General features: G+C 44.5%; 3 protein-coding genes across 7 annotated transcripts in view; 2 read left to right on the plus strand and 1 right to left on the minus strand.

Annotated features, from left to right (window-relative positions):
- The window catches only part of LDLRAP1 (low density lipoprotein receptor adaptor protein 1), a 552,589-nt gene that overhangs the window by 309,372 nt on the left and 228,958 nt on the right, over positions 1-14,259 (plus strand). The window lies entirely within an intron of this gene.
- Positions 1-14,259, plus strand: part of TMEM50A (transmembrane protein 50A) — a 126,816-nt gene that overhangs the window by 89,203 nt on the left and 23,354 nt on the right. For 2 of the 3 annotated variants that reach the window (XM_050793383.1, XM_050793384.1), the window contains exon 1: positions 11,687-13,108. The gene's annotated coding sequence lies outside the window, so the exon portion shown is untranslated. Of the gene's footprint in view, positions 1-11,686; positions 13,109-14,259 lie in introns of those variants that run through there. The other variant, XM_050793385.1, reaches the window with a different exon arrangement.
- SYF2 (SYF2 pre-mRNA splicing factor) overlaps positions 1-14,259 on the minus strand; it is a 466,254-nt gene that overhangs the window by 35,493 nt on the left and 416,502 nt on the right. The gene's annotated exons all lie outside the window — the stretch shown is intronic.

Raw genomic sequence — 14,259 nt, forward strand, 5'->3', positions numbered from 1 at the left:
GGGATAGAAGATAAATAGCTTGACTAGAGCAAAGGGTTTATTGTGGAGAATTTTGGAAAATAAAGTTAGAGATGTAGTTTTTTTGAGTCAGGGTCTTGCCCTGTTGCCCAGGTTGAGTGAAGTGGTGCAGTCATGGTTCACTACAGCCTCAACCTTCCAGTCTCAAGTGATCCTCCCACCTCAGCCTCCCAAGTAACTGACGCTACAGGCACACATCACCATGCCCAGCTAATTTTTTGTTGGTGGTGGTATTTTTTGTAGAGACAAGGTTTCTCCATATTGCCCAGGCTGGTCTGGAACTCCTGGGCTCAAGTGATCTGCCCACCTCAGTTTCCCAAAGTGCTGGGATTACAGGCGTGACCCACCATACCTGGCCCAGAGAAATAGATTTGAGGCAGACCGTGGTGAGACATGAATGTGAACATCTACTTATGAAGCAGCAGGATCCTCATTCATCAGAAATAATCTATCTCCTAAAAGCTGACTGAATACACTGAGATGGCAAGCAGCTTTACCTAACTGGATGGGAGGAAAGAAAACGCCTGCAGGATTTGGGGGCAGAGTGTTCCAAAGGCTTTTAACCTTTAACATATGCTTTGCTTAAACAAATACCTAAAACATTTACACTACAAAAATGCATAATCTCACAATGTATTTATTTATTTTTTTGAGACGGAATCTCGATCTGTTGCCTAAGCTGGAGTACAGTGGCACAATCTTGGCTCGCTGCAATCTCTGCCTCCCAGGTTCTAGTGATTCTCCTGCCTCAGTCTCCTGAGTAGCTGGGATTACAGACGTGCACCACCATGCCGGCTAATTTTTGTATTTTTTGTAGAGACTAGGTGTCACAATGTTGGCCAAGCTGGTCTCGAACTCCTGACTTTGTGATCTGCCTGCCTGGGTCTCCCAAAGTGCTGGGATTACAGGCGTGAGCCACCGTGCCCAGCCGGCATCTAGTGTTCTCATGGGAGAAGGCTTTTTGGAAGGCCCTGTCATTGTGTTTGTGAGACTGGCTCCTGCTGTCCTCCTCTCAGGGCCGTCTGAGGTTTCTGTTCCTACGACATAAAGAATTAGTTCTAATTATTCTCTCAGTAGGTTCAAAACCTAAAAGTTTTTATCTACAGAATGAACAAGAATACTGCTTTATGTAATAAAAACTCATTTAAACTTTTAATATTCAGTCATTATACCAAGTACTTTCAGTATTAAAGCATAAAGAATTTTCTTTCTGGAACCAAACAATGAAATAAATATCTCTTTAAAAAAAACTTTGTATTTGTACCATTATGAGAAGTTTGGTATCATAGGAGATTTGGCCTAGAAAACACTTTGTCATTTTAGAGGTGTTATCCAATGTTCTGCGCAGAAAATGGAGTTGAATCCTTTCTCTGCCACTCTTTGAGGAGAATCTCACCATTTATTATGCACTGTAGAATACAACAATAAAATACAGCTATGTACCACATAACAAAATCTTGGTCAACAACAGACTGCATATATGATGGTGGTCATCCAGTAAGCTAAGGTTAATTTATTATTATTTTTTGAGATGGAGTCTTACTCTGTCACCCAGGCTAGAGTGGAATGGCACCATCTCGGCTCACTGAACCTCTGCCTCCTGGGTTCAAGCGATTCTCCTGCCTCAGCCTCCCAAGTAGCTGGGATTACAGGCACCTACCACATCTGGCTAATTTTTTGTGTTTTTAGTAAAGATGGGGTTTCACCATGTTGGCCAGGCTGATCTCAAACTCCTGACCTCAAGTGATCCACCCACCTTGGCCTCCCAAAGTGCTGGGATGAGAGGCCTGAGCCACTGTGCCCGGCCTTGTTTGCTTTTTTAACAGATAACAGTGTGCTCATAGAAACTGCTTTGACATGACTGCAATCATGTGCTTCATAGAACCTTAGATTATACCATTAGAGTCTTCAGATGGTATAATTTTTTTTTTTTTTTTTTTTTGAGATGGAGTATCGCTCTGTCACCAGGCTGGAGTTCAGTGCCACAATCTCAGCTCACTGCAACCTCCGCCTCCCAAGTTCAAGCGATTCTCCTGCCTCAGCCTCCCGAGCAGCTGGGACTACAGGCAGGCGCTACCACACCCGGCTAAATTTTGCATTTTTAGTCGAGACGGTGTTTCACCATGTCGGCCAGGATCAGCCCACCTTGGACTCCCAAAGTGCTGGGATTACAGGTGTGAGCCACCATGCCCGGCCTATACTTCCCTTTTTGAGTACCATTTGGTGTTTTGAAGAATTAACAGCTTTGTGAACGTGGCAGTGCTTGTGATTCAGGCTTCCACTGAGACCAAGGGCAGAATCTGATTGCAGGACAACAGATGGACAGTGTGTGGCAGTGTTTAAATGTTCTTCTGAAAGCTGATACCACAGCTCTCTGTGCACTGATTGCATATGCATCCCAGGATTATATTATTGTTTTCTATTGCTATGTGTCACACTTTGCCAAACAGGATGTGGAAAATGAATAAGCAGTTTTCTTAGGTACTTCTTAACAATTGGTCAAAATGAACTCCATTGCTTAAGAAAAGCATAAACACCATTTAGTCACTGAATATAGCTGTATGTATGGTTGTTACTATGGGAAATCTTGTTTTGCCAATTTTCTTTGAAAATTCTGGCAGACCAAGGTTCTTTTTGTTTACATAATACTTGAAAAATAAAAATGAACAAGCTAAACAAACTACCAAGTTTTCACTTACATAAATGTAGTTGCATACAGAAAATGTGACTGTGAATTTATTTTTCTGGGACTTTTAAACTATAAGCATTATTTGTATGAAAGAGGACCAATCTATCAATTACAAACTCACAGAATTTTATAGATTTTTTTTTTTTTCTACACAGCACAGAAAACAGAAAGAATTTGAAGCCACACTCCAAACACAGGGGAAGGAGGTTGTACATACATCCTCATTGTCTTTCACATTCTAAGGTGGTACCACTCAGTGATTGAAATCCTTAAGCGTTGTATTAGTCTGCTTGGGCTCCCATAACAGCAGCTTAAACTGTTGTTAAGTCACTCAGACTTAAACAACAGAAATTTATTTCCTTTGTAATTCTGGATGCTGGAAGTTCAAGGTGCCGGCAGGGTTGGTTTCTGGGTGACATCTCTCTTCCTGTCTTGCAGATGGCTGCCTCCTTCCTGCGTCCTCATATGGCCTGTCCTCTGCTTTTACACTTCTGGTGTCTCTTCTTTTTTTTTTTTTTTTGAGACAGAGTCTCACTCTGTCACCCAGTCTGGAGTGCAGTGGCCTGATCTTGGCTCACTGCAACCTCCGCCTCCCGGGTTCAAGCAACTCTCCTGCCTCAGCCTCCTGAGTAGCTGGGACTACAGGTGCCCGCCACCACAACCGGCTAATTTTTTTTAATTTTAGTAGAGAGGGGGTTTCACTGTGTTAGCCAGGATGGTCTCCATCTCCTGACCTCGTGATCTGCCTGCCTTGGCCTCCCAAAGTGCTGGGATTACAGGTGTGAGCCACTGCACCTAGCCAATTTCTTTCTTTTTTTTTTTTTTTTAATTATTATACTTTAAGTTCTAGGGTACATGTGCACAACTTGCAGGTTTGTTACATATGTATACATGTGCCATATTGGTGTGCTGCACCCATTAACTGGTCATTTACAATAGGTATTTCTCTTAATGCCATCCCTCCCCTCTCCCTGCACTCCACAACAGGCCCCGGTGTATGATGTTCTCTGCTTTGTGTCGAAGTGTTCTCATTGTTCAATTCCCACCTATGAGTGAGAACGTGCAGTATTTGGTTTTCTGTCCTTGCGACAGTTTGCTCAGAATGATGGTTTCCAGCTTCATTCATGTCCCTACAAAGGACATGAAATCCTTTTTTATAGCTGCATAGTATTCCATGGTGTGTATGTGCCATATTTTCTTAATCCAGTCTATCATTGATAGACATTTGGGTTGGTTCCAGGTCTTTGCTATTGTGAATAGTGCTGCAATAAACATATGTGTGCATGTGTCTTTATAGCAGCATGATTTATAATCCTTTGGGTATATACCCAGTAATAGGATGGCTGGGTCAAATGGTATTTCTAGTTCTAGATCCTTGAGGAATCGCCACACTGTCTTCTACAATGATTGAACTAGTTTACAGTCCCACCAACAGAGTAAAAGCGTTCCTATTTCTCCACATCCTCTCCAGCACCTGTTGTTTCCTGACTTTTTAATGATCGTCATTCTTACTGGTATGAGATGGTATCTCATTTCGGTTTTGATTTGCATTTCTCTGATGGCCAGTGATGATGAGCATTTTTTCATGTATCTGTTGGCTGCATAAATGTCTTCTTTTGAGAAGTGTCTGTTCATATCCTTTGCCCACTTTTTGATGGGGTTGATTTTTTTCTTGTAAATTTGTTTAAGTTCTTTGTAGATTCTGGATATTAGCCCTTTGTCAGATGGGTAGATTGTAAAAATTTTCTCCCATTCTGTAGATTGCCTGTTCACTCTGATGTTGGTTTCTTTTGCTGTGCAGAAGCTCTTTAGTTTACTTAGATCCCATTTGTCTATTTTGGCTTTTGTTGCCATTGCTTTTGGTGTTTTAGTCATGAAGTCCTTGCCCATACCTATGTCCTGAATGGTACTGCCTAGGTTTTTCTTCTAGGGTTTTTATGGTTTTAGGTCTAACATTTAAGTCTTTAATCCATCTTAAATTAATTTTTGTATAAGGTGTAAGGAAGGGATCCAGTTTCAGCTTTCTACATATGGCTAGCCAGTTTTCCCAGCACCATTTATTAAATAGGTAATCCTTTCCCCATTTCTTGTTTTTGTCAGGTTTGTCAAAGATCAGATGGTTGTAGATGTGTGGTATTATTTCTGAGGGCTCTGTTCTGTTCCATTGGTCTACATCTCTGTTTTGGTACCAGTACCATGCTGTACTGTAGCCTTGTAGTATAGTTACTGTTGGTTTAAAGTCTGTTTTATCAGAGATCAGAATTGCAACCTCTGCTTTTTTTCCCCATTTGCTTGGTAGATCTTCCTCCATCCCTTTATTTTAAACCTATGTGTATCTCTGCATGTGAGATGGGTCTCCTGAATACAGCACACTGATGGGTCTTGACTCTTTATTCAATTTGCCAGTCTGTGTCTTTTAATTGGGGCATTTAGCCCATTTACATTTAAGGTTAATATTGTTATGTGTGAATTTGATCCTGTCATTATGATGTTAGCTGGTAATTTTGCTCGTTAATTGATGCAGTTTCTTCCTAGCATTGATGGTCTTTACAATTTGCCATGCTTTTGCTGTGACCGGTATCGGTTGTTCCTTTCCATGTTTAGTGCTTCCTTCAGGAGCTCTTGTAAGGCAGGCCTGGTGGTGACAAAATCTCTCAGCATTTGCTTGTCTGTAAAGGATTTTATTTCTCCTTCACTTATGAAGCTTAGTTTGGCTGGATATGAAATTCTGGGTTGAAAATTCTTTTTTTTAAGAATGTGAATATTGGCCCCCACTCTCTTCTGGCTTGTAGAGTTTCTGCTGAGAGATCCACTGTTAATCTGATGGGCTTCCCTTTGTGGGTAACCTGACCTTTCTCTCTGGCTGCCCTTAACATTTTTTCCTTCATTTCAACCTTGGTGAATCTGACAATTATATGTCTTGGAGTTGCTTTTCTCAAGGAGTATCTTTGTGGTGTTCTCTGTATTTCCTGAATTTGAATGTTGGCCTGCCTTACTAGGTTGGGGAAGTTCTCCCAGATAATATCCTGAAGAGTGTTTTCCAACTTGGTTGCATTCTCCCCATCACTTTCAGGTACACCAATCAAACATAGAGTTGGTTTTTTCACATACTCCCCTATTTCTTGGAGGCTTTGTTTGTTTCTTTTCACTCTTTTTTCTCTTAACTTCTCTTCTCACTTCATTTCATTCATTTGATCTTCAATCACTGATATCCTTTCTTCCACTTGATTGAATCAGCTCCTGAAGCTTGTGCACGCATCACGTAATTCTCGTGGCATGGTTTTCAGCTCCATCAGGTTATTTAAGGTCTTCTCTACACTGTTCTTGTCAGCCATTCATCTCACATCTTTTTTCAAGGTTTTTAGCTTCTTTGCAATGGGTTTGAACATCCTCCTTCAGTTCAGAGTTGTTATTACCAATCTTCTGAAGTCTACTTCTCTCAACTCATCAAAGTCATTCTCCATCTAGTTGTGTTCCATTGCTGGCGAGGAGCTGTGTTCCTCTGAAGGAGAAGAGGCACTCTGATTTTTAGAATTTTCAGCTTTTCTGCTTTGGTTTCTCCCCATCTTTGTCTTTGGTCTTTGATGATGGTGACCTACAGATGGGGCTTTGGTGTGGATGTCCTTTTTGTTGATATTGATGCTATTCCTTTCTGTTTGTTAGTTTTCCTTCTAACAGTCAGGACCCTCAGCTTCAGGTCTGTTGGAGTTTGCTTGAGGTCCACTCCAGATGCTGTTTGCCTGGGTATCACCAGCAGAGGCTGCAGAACAGCAAATGTTGCAGAACAGTAAATGTTGCTGCCTGATCCTTCCTCTGGAAGCTTCGTTTGAGAGGTGCACCTGGCTGTATGAGGTGTCAGTTGGCCACTACTGGGAGGTGTCTCAAATGGTCAGGGATCCATTTGAGGAGGCAGTCTGTCCATTCTCGGATCTCAAACTCCGTGCTAGGAGAACCACTACTCTCTTCAAAGCTGTCAGACAGGGACGTTTAAGTCTGCAGAAGTTTCTGCTGCCTTTTGTTCAGCTATGCCCTGCCCCCAGAGGTGGAGTCTATAGAGGCGGGCAGGCCTCATTGAGCTGCAGTGGGCTCCACCCAGTTGGAGCTTCCCGGCCACTTTGTTTACCTACTCAAGCCTCAGCAATGGCGGACACCCCTCCCCCAGCCTCGCTGCTGCCGTGCAGTTCAGTCTCGGACTGCTGTGCCAGCAGTGAACAAGGCTCCATAGGCATGGGACCCTCAGAGCCAGGCACAGGATATAATCTCCTGGTGTGCCATTTGCTAAGACTGTTGGAAAAGGGCAGTATTAGGGTGGGAGTGTCCCGATTTTCCAGGTACCATGTGTCACGGCTTCAATTGGCTAGGAAAGGGAATTTCCTGACGCCTTGCGCTTCCCAGGTGAGGCAATGCCCTGCCCTGCTTCAGCTCACACTCTGTGGGCTGTACCCACTGTTCAACAAGTCTCAGTGAGATGAACCCGGTACCTCAGCTGGAAATGCAGAAATCACCCATCTTCTGCATCACTCACGCTGGGAGCTGTAGACCGGAGCTGTTCCTATTCGGCCATCTTGGATCCTTTCCCCCCCGCTGTTTTTTTTTTTTTTTTTTTTTTTTTGAGATGGAGTCTGGCTCTGTTGCCCAGCCTGGAGTGCAGTGGTATGATCTTGGCTCACTCCAATCTCTGCCTACCAGGTTCAAGTGATTCTCCCACCTCAGCCTCCTGTGTAGCTGGGATCACAGGCACACACCACCACACCCAGCTACTTTTTATATTTTTAGTAGAAATGGGGTTTCACCATATTGGCCAGGATGGTCTCAAACTCCTGACCTCAATTGATCCTCCTGCCTCAGCCTCCCAAAGTGCTGGGATTACAGACGTGAACCACTGTGCTGGGCCAAAAATATGATTTCTTATTTCCCACATTGCCAATTCTATTTCAACTAACTATAATAGCTATGTCTGTTGAGCACTCAAGTGTGTTCTAGAAACTGTCCCTGATTCTGGGGATATATCCAGGAATGAACTGTAGCCCCTGTTATTAAGTAATTTGTAGTCTGACTAAACCATTAGAAATTCAAAAAATAGCTACTTTTGGCTGTTATGGTAGCCCAAGCAGACTAATACAACGCTTAAGGATTTCAATCACTGAGTGGTACCACCTTAGAATGTGAAAGACAATGAGGATGTACATACCTTGCAGAACAAAATCCTACAAGATCCTCATGCTCTAGCTCCTGACCACCTCCCCAGGAGGTAGATCACTTATCCCTATCTCCCTGGCCCACCCTTCTCTGTCACATGGCTTCTTTGCTGACCCTGATACACACCACACTTGTCCTCTCTACCTGCAAGTTGTATCCTCCATACCCACATGGCTCACTTCTTCACTTCATTCAAGTCTCTGCTCAGATGTTACTTCTTCAGAGAGCCCTTCCTTCACACACTATCTTGCATAGCAGCCTCCCCTACAAGTTGTCTTCTTTCTCCTTAACTTTTGTGATGGTTAATTTTAGGTGAAGAGAATGGCATGAATGGGGAAGCAAAGCTTGCAGTGAGCTGAGATCGTGCCACTGCACTCCAGCCTGGATGACAGAGCAAGACTCCATCTCAAAAAAAAAAAATTAAAAAAGTTAAAGTTCTAGTAATCAAGAAAGTCCAGTTCAATTTGGTTGCCCTTTTCTGATGACATTTTTTTGAGTTCTAAAACAATCTTCTTTCCAAAGAGTCATTTTTTTGCTGTATGAGCTTTTGCCGCAACTTACACATAATATCAAATAACTCAGGTGCAGTTAGTGTATCCTTTTCTACGCTCCTTATAACTTCTTCAAAGATCATCAAGCAGTTCTGGACAAAAGGCATATATATTTCTGTTGTACTATAATCTTGTTTCTTCATCCTCATCCTTGATGTATTTCCAAATTAGAGAAGAACACTCTTCTTTTCCCATATTTTGAAAATAAGACTTGATGGCAGGCCAACATTTTAACATCTTCTCTATGGCCAGTAACGATAGCCATCTTGTAGGCACATGTTGAAGGATTCTATTTTCATTTCGACAAAGTCAAAAACCTCATGAAGTGTCTCTGCATGTTTTGAGGAAACTGAAAAGCAACCCAAAACTTTGATTGTGAAAGCCTCAGTATCACAGGAAAGCAAATCACAGCCCTTTTTAGCAGTCTTGTATACCAGTTGTGCAGGCCGTTTAGCAGGTAAAACCTTTTCTTTTTCTGTGGTGAGAAGTTTGTAGACTGAATGGAACTTGCCAAAATTTACATTTGCACTGTCTGCTGAATATGCAGATAGGTGAGCAAAGTCTAGTTTGTATTTGGACATGCTATCAATAATTGTTTATGTTTTCTGAGGTTTCATAAAAATTTTCATAGAAATCAAGAAGGCAACTTGAAACTCCACTTTTCAAATCAAAGTACCTAAGAGCTAGGGGGAACACTTTTGTATTGCCATGATTCAATACATTACTTGCCATCCTGTAGAAAGCATGATCATTGGTGAGATCTGACAGGATCAGCTCTACACTGTAAGGGCCAGCACGTCTGTTACCAAAATCTCCCCTTTTTTTTACCCACAGGATATTTTAGTTACAACCTCTGAATCAGAAAATGTAATTTTACTCAGTTTCATAGAGCAATCAAGGGAAGGATAGGATAACCCATGGTCATTTGTGTGGTATACCCAAGCTAATTCGCTAGTTCATCAGCTGCTATTTTCTCTTTTTTTTTTTTTTTTTTTTTTCTGAGACAAAGTTTCACTCTGGCTGGAGTGCAGTGGTGCAATCTCGGCTCACTGCAACCTGTGCCTCCTGGGTTCATGTGATTCTCGTGCCTCAGCCTGCCCAGTAGGTAGCTGGGATTACAGGTGTGTACCACCACACCTGGCTAATTTTTGTATTTTTGATAGAGACAGGGTTTTGCCAGGTTGGCCAGGCTAGTCTTAAACTCCTGGCCTCAAGTGATCCACCCGCCTCAGCCACCCAAAGTGCTGGGATAACACGTATGGGTCACCATGCCCAGCCTTTTTTACTTTCTTTTTTTTTAAGACAGAGTCTCGTTCTGTCGCCCAAGATGGTGTGCAGTAGCACTGGCGCAATCTTAGCTCACTGCAACTTCCGCCTCCCAGGTTCAACTGATCTTGTGCCTCAGCCTCCTGAGTAGCTAGGATTATAGGCAGGGGCCACCACACCCAGCTAATTTTTGTATTTTTAGTAGAGATCAGGTTTCACCATGTTGACGAGGCTAGTCTTGAACTCCTGGCTTCTGGTGATCTGCCTGCCTCAGCCTCCCAAAGTGCTGGGATTACAGCTGTGAGCCACCGTGCCCCACTAGCAGCTGCTATTTTCAATTGACCATTGGTGTCATTTTGGGAAACGAAAACACTTTGAATTGATTCAAAAGTACGTGATTGTCTCATCCCAGACTTGTTAGATTCAACGTCTGTACGTTTTTTCACATCCCCTTCTCCACCATGCCCAACCGCAAATTCTTTTCTGCATATTGTGCAGTATGCTCTGTTTGGGTTACTTACCTCCCTAATCCAGCTGTATGTGTCCTTCCATCTGTCATTAAAATAACATAGCCGTTTATGTTAAACAGCTTTGGTATTGTCTAGGTCACACTGGTGTTGGTATTGTACTTGTCATTAGTTTCATTATCTGAACTCTAAGAAAACATGGTCACAATTCACAAAGTTTACTGTCTATCTACATACAAAGCACACAGTTAAGTAGACTGTTAACACTCAAGATTAGGACTCACACTGTACATAGTTAGAACTTAAAATTGCTCTGAGAGGATGCAACAATGGATGATCCATTATTGTGAACCACAAGTCATGGCTGCCAATTCAGAGGTTAACAGAAGGCAGACCATAGCCATATTCACTTAAGGGTTGTCTTCAGTCTCTTTTTGGGTGGGGGGAGGCACTATACAGTTTTTGTATTCCTCCCATCCCCAACTTTCCTCACTCATTGCTGAAAATCAGGACTTTTTGCACTCAGGAGTTTCCTAGAATGTGGGACTTTCAGGGACAGTTCCAGGCTCACCAAAAGTAAAGTTCATTCCCCTCCCATTTTCATGGGTGAGAGCCTGTTTACTATTTCCAGATCTGCTACTTTGACTTTAACAAATTATATTTAGCCTTTCTGAGAAGTATAGAAGTTAAATCAAATAAAAAATTTTAACCAGATCTTTTGGAAGGTTTTGTTTGGATACACCTGAAGTACTTACCTCGAACTTTGTGGCATATAGTACAGCTGTTGCACAGTTTGTTTCTTTAACGATAGGAACAGTTCTGAGACCATCTGGCAAGTCAGGGTTGGCTATTCCTAAAGATTTAGCTGGGCTGGCTTTTGCTATTTCTAGCAGCTCCATTTTATCTACAAAAGACAAACATTCATTAAGTCCCAAAAATGTAAAGAATGACAAATTAAGCATTTATCTTATTAATGAGAGTAATATAAAGATGTTCACTCATGTTTATAAATATTTGACAATCATGTTAAGGTTAGTAAAGATAAAAAAGGGTAGGGGTAAAAAACACAAAGAGAAAGGAGAGTTAATATCTTTTCTCCCGCAGTCATTAGCTTATTAAAAGCTGAAATCAAGGTTTGTTTAAAGCTGCTCAGAGCTGGTAAACTAATGTTAAGTCATTAACAGGAATTTAAAAGGTTTCATTAAGAACTGCCTGCACTAGATTCCTCCATCCTGAGACATTAAACAATCACGATAAACCTCCTGAGTGGTAAGAACGTGTCCATTTAAAAATAGGCTATAGATTATACTATGTAGTTTTATCTACTAATAGGTTAATGCCCCCCCACCGAAAACAAACAAACAAAAAACCCAAAGGGATATAAGTTTCATCCATCAAAGGAAACAACAGTCACCATGGTTTCCATCCCATTCATATACTGCCGCCGTACATGTAAATCAGATGAACCTGCGCGTAGCTCTTAACAAGTGACCCACCTTTTTAACTTAAGTGAAAGGAGGTTCTGCTCCGGGACCTCTTCCTGGATCTCTCCCTCCACCCTCTGTGTTCTTTCGGGTGCACCATAGGGTCAAAGCCGCAGCAACGCCGTCTCTGTGTGATCGCATAATGCCCTTCTGTAGCACGACCTTCCCCCGAGAGTGACCAGCTACCGGACAGGCACCACGGAGGGGTACCGAGCACCTCCCGGACCAGCGGCTGCAGGATCGCGAGTGCCTCCGCTAGGAAGACCGCACGTTGCCCCTGTGCTTCCTCCGGTGGCGCCTTCTGCAACGACACCTCGACCCTGCTCCCTCTCTGGGGCTGGATCTGACTCCTCGACGGCGATCCCAGACACGAGACCCAAACTGACGGCTTCCAGAAGAGGGGCCAGCCCGGCCACAAGTCGTTCACGTAGCTAACACATCATTGCTTCCGGCTTCTTACCGTCCTCCCCTTTGTAAACGGTCACCTCCCGAAAACCCAGGCTCTCCTCCAACAGTGGTTCTCAAGCGAGGCGATCTTCCCCGAGGGGGAGGATATTTGGCAAAGTCTGGGGACATTTTTGGTTCACTGGGGCTGCTACTTGCATCCACCGGGTAGAGACGGGGGATGCAGTTACACATTCTAAGCAGCACGGGACATTACCCTTCCCAACCCAGACAGAATGAGCCGGCCCAAAACGTCAGTAGTGCCCAGGCTGAGAAACCCTGCCTTAAACAAACAGCAAAGAAAGGCCAAGTCCCATAAGTGGGTCACCGCGCCGGGACTGGGGTCCACGGGACACCCCAGCCACACCGAACTGGGAAGTCCCCGCCTCCTGGAGCTGAACCCGCCCCTCTACCAGAGGTGGAACCGCGAGGGGGCGGGAACAGGCACGGAGAAAATAAACAAGACTAAAAAGTCCTGAGTAGCGCTGTGTGGCTGCAAACCGGAACCCAACTTTTGCACCACATGGGACCCGGCACTCTTCCTGCCACCCACACCTGAGACGGCTGGGGGGCCGACCCCAGTACTAGAAAACACTCGTCACCTCAATCAAGACGGGTACAAAGGCCAACGGATGCCTTCCTTTAGAAAGCTCAGCACACAGAGCAACTTCTCACGCCTACCCTCGAAGGGCGTACTCCAAGCTACCACTTCCGACGTCCAGCTGTGATCCCAGAGCTGCGGAAAGCCCCGCCAGCGAGCGCCCGGGCCTGCGCAGACGCGTTGGCGTGGTGGGCGTGGCTCCCTCCGGACCCGGCGTCCCGCCCTCCGCCCCGTGTCCGCATGCGCGGCTGAGCCGCGGGGGTGGTACTGCTGCATCCGGGTGTCTGGAGGCCGTGGACGTTTTGTTTTCTTGGCTGAAACCGGTGGAGTGAGGCAGCTGCGCGCGGCGCTACACCGGGCTCCGGAACCACTGCACGACGGGGCTGGACGTAAGTGTCGGGCGGGGAATGGGGGCAGGAGAGGAGCGGCTTCAAGGCTGGAGAGGCCTCGGAGCCGGGACCGTCTGACGGGTTGGTGCCTACAGCACAGGCTCGTTGCCGCCACCCTCCGGGAAGCCGCAGACCGGGGCTGAGCCCCTGCAGACCTCTCCTCTCCTGGGTCCTGCGGCGCCTGGAGAAGGCGACCGCGTCCAGACCCGCCAAGACGGAGACGGGACCGCGCCCTCCCCCAGGACATCCCAGGATTCTTGGAAATCCCCCGGTCCCCCACTTTACAGCTGGACAGGCCGAAGCTCCGAGAAAGGAGCGTGGCCCGTCCGGCTCCCTCAGCGAGGGGCGGCCGGGCTGAAGGTCGCTCCCCCATCTTCCAGCCGCGTCCCTCGAGACCTAAAATTCCCAGAGTTTGGAGGGCGGGGTCTGGCTTGAGCGTGCCAGTCGTCGTGCAAGAAAAATGGATTCGGGGCGGGGCCATTGGGATGAACCGAAAGTAACACTGGATTGCAGTTCTTCCCGGGGAAGAATCGAATGAGTGAATTTCCTAAATTGAACTTGTCCCAAAGACATCTTAGCACTGGCTGTAATCATGTATTTTAATATTTAATTTTTGAAAGAAGTTAAAAATGGGAGACGTTGCTCTTTTTTAGGGTGTCATATTTTTGGACAACTATAATTGCTGGCTGCAGGGTAATTTAAGGGACTCAAGTTCGCTGTAGGAATTAGGGTGTTCTCAAGTTATACGTATTTCAGGTTTTTTCGTACTCTGAAATAGAGATAACATGGCTGTGTCTCAAGTCAGGTCTGTACAGCTCGGCTTACAGGAGTGTTTTATGTAATTTGTAAAGACAGTTTGGGTCTGCTATATTTAAATAGCAGTTGGATTTTTGTAATCTGAATTAATATTAATCACAATTTTGTGCATTTTTTTGGCTGGAAACACCCTTTAGGATCAGAGATAGGGATATTAAAATCAAGTGGATGTTCTTTACATAGAAATGACACCAAAAGGCAGGCTTGCAGAAAGAAAAACAGTGAAGTGAATGAAGTGAAAGGAAATGATGTGGGTAGAGGTAAGAACTGCAGTGCAATGTTTAATTTCTTAATTTAGGTGTGAAGAAACACACGTTCTGTGATAAAATATGTAA

Source organism: Macaca thibetana, chromosome 1 (genome assembly GCF_024542745.1).
Source record: "Macaca thibetana thibetana isolate TM-01 chromosome 1, ASM2454274v1, whole genome shotgun sequence".
NCBI classification, from domain to species: domain Eukaryota; kingdom Metazoa; phylum Chordata; class Mammalia; order Primates; family Cercopithecidae; genus Macaca; species Macaca thibetana.